This window comes from Pongo pygmaeus, chromosome 8 (assembly GCF_028885625.2).
Source record: "Pongo pygmaeus isolate AG05252 chromosome 8, NHGRI_mPonPyg2-v2.0_pri, whole genome shotgun sequence".
Taxonomy (NCBI): Eukaryota; Metazoa; Chordata; class Mammalia; order Primates; family Hominidae; genus Pongo; species Pongo pygmaeus.
Window position 1 is genome coordinate 139182639 of NC_072381.2, and position 7362 is coordinate 139190000.

General features: G+C 40.5%; 1 pseudogene; it reads left to right on the top strand.

The window, feature by feature from the left end:
* The first annotated feature begins 1201 nt into the window (after positions 1-1201).
* Positions 1202-1692, top strand: LOC129029780 (large ribosomal subunit protein uL23-like; annotated as a pseudogene).
* The last annotated feature ends 5670 nt before the right edge of the window (positions 1693-7362 follow it).

The following is a 7362-nucleotide window of genomic DNA, read 5'->3' on the forward strand; positions in this document are numbered from 1 at the left end:
ATTCTGACCTGTAGCTGATTACAGGAGCTTTCAGGAAAGCATCGGGGGAAATAATATCTAAATGACAAAGAGTATGAAATGGCTGTGATGAAAGATCTGGTGAGAGTTCATTATACCACAACTGACAAGGATATTCGATTTTTTCTGTGGCATACAACATTTATTTATTATTTAGAGACAGAGTCTTGCTCTGTCGCCCAGGCTGTAGTGCAGTGGCGCCATCTCGGCTCACTGCAAGCTCTGTCTCCTGGGTTCATGCCATTCTCCTGCCTCAGCCTCCCAAGTAGCTGGGACTACAGGTGCCTGCCATCAAGCCCAGCTAATTTTTTGTATTTTTAATAGAGACAGGGATTCACCGGGTTAGTCAGGATGGTCTGGATATCCCGACCTTGTGATCCACCCGCCTCAGCCCCCTAAAGTGCTGGGATTACAAGCGTGAGCCACTGCACCTGGCACAACATTTAAAATAATAATTGGAATTATGACTCATTACTCTATACTGGCACACAGCAGGATAAGGAGGACATTGACAAATTTCCAGGAATTTTTTGTAATTTCTGAAAACATAACATTTTACCCATACAAATATAACACAGGGAAGGTTAGGCATCTCTTTTTATTTGTATTTTATGTATGGTTTTCCTTATAAAAAATACAACCTACTTTACTTGCGAAATATGCCCTACTTTTCTTGCATGCTTTGTGTAGAGTTGTTCCTAGTTATTCTATTATTTCTAGTAGTTTTATTTACATATATTGATTATAATTTTAATACTTAGTAATCTTTTATTTTCCAGAGAAAACTAGGAAGTAGACAGTTATAAACTGTCATATATTAGCATTCTATAGTAGGTTAGAAAATGTATGAATATACCATCTCCCAACATCTAGATGGATGTGTTTCCTCATAATACAATTTCTCAGTGTGGCAGAAAAAAACATGTTTATTAACGGGCCAAAATATTTTTAGTCTCTCTGTAAAAATAGGAAGCCAAAAGTATATAAACTTGAATTATTTATGTTCAGTAATTAATGTTTTAGTATTGTATCTTATTTATAAATGGTCTAGATATTTAATGCAAATCTTTTACTTAGCTTAACTTTAAGGTTAAAAATTACCAAAAGTACTTTGGAAACTACTATTAGCCAGATTTACTGTAAACAAATTATTTTTGAAATAATGTTTTTCGCTTTTCACAAGATGGCACCGAAAGTGAAGAAGGAAGCTCCTGCTCCTCCTAAAGCCAAAGCCAAAGCGAAGGCTTCAAAGGCCAAGAAGGCAGCATTGAAAGGTCTCCACAGCCACATGCAAAAAAGAAGATCCGCATGTCACCCACCTTCAGGCGGCCCAAGACACTGCGACTCCAGAGGCAGCCCAAATATCCTCTGAAGAGCACCCCCAGGAGAAGCAAATTTGACCCCTATGCTATCATCAAGTTTCTGCTGACCACTGAGTCGGCCATGAAGAAGATAGAAGAAAACAACACAGTTGTGTTCATTGTGGATGTTAAAGCCAACAAGCACCAGATCAAACAGGCTGTGAAGAAGCTCTATGACAGTGATGTGGCCAAGGTCACCACCCTGATTTGTCCTGATAAAGAGAAGAAGGCATATGTTCGACTCGCTCCTGATTATGATGCTTTGGATGTTGCAACAAAATTGGGATCATCTAAACTGAGTCCAGCTGGCTAACTCTAAATATATGTGTATCTTTTCACCATAAAAAAAATATTTTTCATAAGAATGTCAACTTAATTAGAATCAAATCTATAAGCTTTAAGATTTTACGTTTCTAGTAAGTATAATATTAGCTTATTTGACTAGAACTCAAGCAGAATAGGAATTTATGCTTGTTTTGTATTCAATAGTGATAACTTTGAAGACATAGTTGTTTTATTATGCCAAAAGTATTATATTAATCTTATTTAACTAAGTTTTATCCAAATCGTGTTAACTTAAAAAACATTTGATCAGTTCCTATATTTCTAGGAGTTTTGTGAATATTTATTTATAAATGCTTATTTTTTTCTAAGCCAAGTTAGAATAGAGCACTCTTAGAGGATTTTATAAATGAATTTTCCAATGCTATCTGGAGTTAAGAAAATATCACATATACATAACATACATTAATAGATATACAAACACAAGTAGAGATTTCATAGCTTTCATCCTGAAATTTCAGCATAAATATTCTGATGGTTAATTTTAGACATGGTTAATTTTGCAATAATACAAAATTCACTAGTTTATATAGAAGACTTGGTTTTTGTCTTTGCCCCATTTTATATTTGTATTATAACTATGTATCTGGAAAATGGAACAAGTTTTTTCTTCTTCATGTGAGGGCTAAAGCTTTTTTCTCACCAATGTTTTTGGAGATTTTTAAGATTTTCTTTTGTTTTGACATACAATCTTATGGAGGCTGAGAAATAATTTTTTTTCTATTTTATTTTTCAGCCCCAGGTGTTTGCTCTTGCAGATTCTTGAGCACATTGACAGCATCCAAGGCATGGAGTGGGGTGCCTAAAGTTTCAGTGATTATAGGGAGTTGAGAGACTCAATTGTGAAAGGAAAGGTCTAAAAGGAGGCAATTTGGAAGACAAAAATTTTCTCAAAGGAGCCATTAAAGTTCTAAATAATTCTTAGTAAAGTCATGCAAACAGGAAAGGAAGTAGAATTAGTTCCATATTGGTGGAACACAGAGTCAGCAGAGGTTTCAGAAGGGAGAATTTAGTCAACTGAGAAGTTCCCATGAAAGGAGCAAGATCAAGATGACAGAGATACCTTGAAACAAAAAGCCAGGAATAACTTCCAACCCAAGAGGAGAACAGAGAGGACTCAAAACCAAAGCTAGGATAAGAAACTTGTAGCCCAAGAGTTACCTTCCAGACAAAGAAGCCTGAGATTCCAACCCAGCTTCAGAGAGTACTCACTCAAAATGTTACTGAAGCTGTAGGCTTTTTAATGACTTAGCCATGCATGGAAAAGGCATTCCCTAAGGTGGAACAGAAGATGGAGCCCCCATATCCAAAGATAGCCAAGGAGAAAGAAAGACTCCTGTTGCCAGAGCCAGTGGGCAAAGGCAACAGAAAAGGAGAAAAGGGTCCTAATGGGATGAGATCCTTTCAGATTTAGGCTTATACAAACTGCTGAGATCTGGAAGGTTGACAGCCATAAATGGGGTACTAACATTTCTAATCATTGGATTACAAGTTCTCAGGCATCCAAAATGATGAACAAAATGACAATTTCTAGGGCTTCTGTGGGAGAGTATGGAAAGGTCTTTTTGAACCTTTTAATGCTGTCAATAGAAGAATGATGAGGTTCATAAATTTGGAAAGCAGACATTTCTTCATTTTTATGTGTATATATTTTTTTTGAGGCAGAGTTTCACTCTTGTTGCCCAGGCTGGAGTGCAATGGCATGATCTTGGCTCACTGCAACCTCCACCTCCTGGGTTCAAGTGATTCTCGTGCCTCAGCCTCCTGATTAGCTGGGATTACAGATGCCCACCACCGCACCTGGCTAATTTTTTGTATTTTTAGTAAAGACAGGGTTTCATCATGTTGGCCAGGCTGGTCTGAAACTCCTGACCTCAGGTTATCCACCCGCCTCGGCCTCCCGAAGTGCTGGGATTACAGGCATGAGCCACCGCACCCAGTGAGAGTTTTATTTCCTATAAAGGGTTGCAGCCTGCAGGGTTGTCCTTCTGACAGGCTGGGAAGCATAGCCTCCAGCCAGAAGCCAGAAACAGACGCTTCAAGGAGTAGGTAAAGGAAATAGTAATTTATGCTGAGTGGAATGGCCAAATACATTTATTTAATAAGCTCTAGGAGGAGTCATGAATATTTATGGAAGGAGAAATGCATGCATGCGCAATTGAGTTTCTTGCTTCTTCATGGGTCCCATGTACAAAAAATGGTAGTGTTAGCATGATCCCAGGGTGGAGTTTTCAGCCCTCTGACATTAAAAGGTGAAGCAAAGGACATGAAAACTTGTTCTGTGCATCCTCTGTACACTGGCCAGAACCTCTCCGTCATGGGTGGTCTCTTATCAGGCAAGAAAGGAGAGGTTGATATCAGTGGTGGAGCCTTTGAAAGGGCTGGTTTCTGTTAAATCCTTGGGGAAGAAAGCCTCATCATGGTTAGCAAAGGAGGGGGTATAATGATGTGTATCTGGCCCCCATCATCCCATCCTAGCAAAGCTGAGAACTCAGTTTCAAAAGTTACTCTGGGGTCCCCTCAACCAAGAGTGGGTCTGTTCAGTCAGTAGGTGCATAGGATTTCATTTTCATTTATCAATGCTAATGCGAAAGAGTATGCTGTCTTCATGTCAGCTGAATTTGTAAGAAACTCCTTGGATGGGGTTAATGGCAGCTGTATTTTTCTGGGAGCTCTGCTTTAATGGGATAAAGTAAGTTCTGATAAGATTTCTTCCTTTATCTTCAGTATCTCAAATGTTTTCATTTAAATAATCTTTATAACAACTTTTGATGTCTGAGTGGATTCCCACACAGTCATCTATTGTAAGACTTTCTGATTCCTTTTTTTTTTCCTTTGGTAATTATGAATAGGGCTTCTGTAAATAATTGCATGGTAGCTTTTGATTGGAAATAACATCAAAGTAGTTGTCAAAATACTTAGGAATGTGATTTTTGGATTGTAAGGTGAGACTTGTTTAGCTTTGGCAAAAAATGCCCAACTTGTAATAGGGGAGGAAAAATAATTTTCTATGTTTTCGGAATTCTTAGATGGGACCCTCTGTAAAAACTGACAGATTAAAATGAGAAAAACAGAAAAGTTTAAAAACCTGTATACCTTATGGATACATAGGAGATACTCAGGGAAAAATGAGTAAATCTCCAACAGGTGGCTTTCAATTCAAGCATAAATACTATCTTCAACTGAAAGAAAGAAGATTTGAGGTGCAGTAGTGGGGAGTTAACCAGCAAAAGCACAGTAGACAAGGGTAAGGTTTGTTATACAGACTTAAGTCCACGCATTCTCCATTGATAAGACTCTTCAGTGATTTAGTTATCCTTCTCTTCTTGCTGTCGAGAGAGGTAGCTTTTAAATGGGGATTGCCTTTATAGATGTAAATTTTCCTTACACAAAGGTAACTTCTACTCTGTTTCAGAACTTCCTTTGTTAGCATTTTTTTCCCAATAGAATCAGCTTGGAATAATTCTTAAGCCAAAGGGACATATTTGGGGGCGGCATATTCTGGTTTCCTACCATTATATTTTGGGGTGGCATATTTTGGTCTTATACAGTGTTCCACCAGCAATGAAAAGAGTTCTTGTTTTTCCTCCAGCAATTTGTCATTTTTAAAAGAGTTTAGCAGTTCTAAGAGATATAGACTAGCTGTGCTATCTCATTGTGGTTTTCAGTTCTCTAGTATGTTGAGCATCTTTTTGTATGTTTACTTGCCAACTGTAGATCTTCTTTGATGAGGTGTCTGTTCAGATCTGTGTGCATTTTTAATTGGGCTGTTTAACTTATTGTTTAGTTTTAAGAATTTTTAAATATATTTTGAATACAAATTCTTTCTCAGATCTGTATCTTGCAAATATTTTCTTCAATATGTGGCTTGTCTTTTTGTTCTCTTAACAAGGTCTCTTCCAGAGTATAAACCTTAAATATTAAGAAATCCACATTGTCATTTCTTCTGTGTATATCAACCTTTTGTGTCATTTGTTAAAATTCATTACCAAACCCAAAGGCACATAGGTTTTCTTCTATAGTTGTTTCTAGAAATTATATACTTTTGCATTTTTAGTATAAGGATGATTTTGAGTGATTATTTTTGTAAGTTGTAAATTTTTCATCTACATGCGTATCATTTCTTATGGTTTCCAATTAATCATTCCCTCACTATTTTTGGGAAAGACACAGGACAGTGGGCTCTGTTAGAGTAGATAGATAGCTAGACATGAACAGGAGGGGGAGCTCCTGGAAAAAGGAAAGTCTGGGAAGGCTCACCTGGAGGGACCACCAAAAATTCACATATTAGTAGCATCTCTAGTGCTGGAGTGGATGGGCACTTGTCACTTGTGGGTAGGAGGGGGAAGAGGTACCCATGCAGAAAGAAACACCCTAGAACTCCTCTTAAGATGCCCCAATCATCATTCACTCTGCAATAAAAATGTCAGAATATTGCTAGCTACATGCTGATAAGAAGGACAAAGGGGACATTCTTAAGAGCAACCTGGCACCATAAGTACAGATTAGGGCAGAGAAGGACATTCAAAAGAGATAGGCAGGCGCAGTAGGTACAAACGTGACCGCTGTGAGCCTACCTGGGATGGCGGGAAGGAGGCTGGTGCCAGAATGGATTCGGATTGATCACCACACATGTACCTCAACCAACAGTGAGAAGGTTCCACAAGCCTAAGTGGGGCAAGTCGGGGACCTAAGGCAGTAGCAGGAAAACCAGACAAAGAAAAGAGGCAGAGACTTGAGACAGAGGCAGGAATGTGAAGAAGTCCAAAATAAAACTCCCTGCACAGGACTCTTAGGCTGTTTTCATGCACTATCAACCCACTCCTCCCTATTTTTCTACAATAAGCTCTTTACACTGTATTTCTTTTCAATGAAGTTATCTGCCATCTTTCTACTGCCTCTTGGTGAAAGTCTTTCTTCCAAGTTAGACAAGAACTGGGACATCAGCTCTCCCCAGTAATAGCTCCGTTTCAGTTTGAATTTACAGAACTGATGGGGCCTAATAACTGGCGCTCTGACTTTAAGTGGTGTAGGAGGCTACCAGTAGGGGACCCCAGCCGTCACACTGGGAGCAAGAGGGCCCCGCCTAGTCCCCATCCGCCTGCAGGTGGCGTGCTGCCACGACACTGTGAGCCAGAGGGCCCGGCAGTGTCCTCAGCTGCCAGCAGGGGGCGTACGACGACTACACTGTTAGCAAGAGGGTCCTGCAGTGTCCTTAGCTGCCAGCAGGTGGCGTACGGGAACCACGCCATGAGCAAGAGGACCCTGCAGTGCCCTGGTTGCCAGCAGGGGGCGTGCTGCCACTACACTGTGAGCAAGATGATCCTGTAGTGTCCCCAGCGGCCAGAAGGCGTGCCCCGACTACAGTGCAAGCAAGAGGGCCGGGCAGTGTCCCCAACTGCCAGCAGGGGAGCCAGCCGCCACTAAACTTGGAGCAAGAGGGCCTGGAAGTGTCCGCAGCTGCCAGCAGGTGAGCGTGCTGCCACTACACTGTGAGCAAGAGGTCCCTACAATGTCCTTAGCTGTCAACAGGCGGCGTGCCGCCACTATACTGCGAGCAAGTGAGCCCTGCAGTGCCCCGACGCCAACAGGGGGCGCTTGCCACCACTGTAAGCAAGAGGGCCCTGCAGTTGCCCCACTC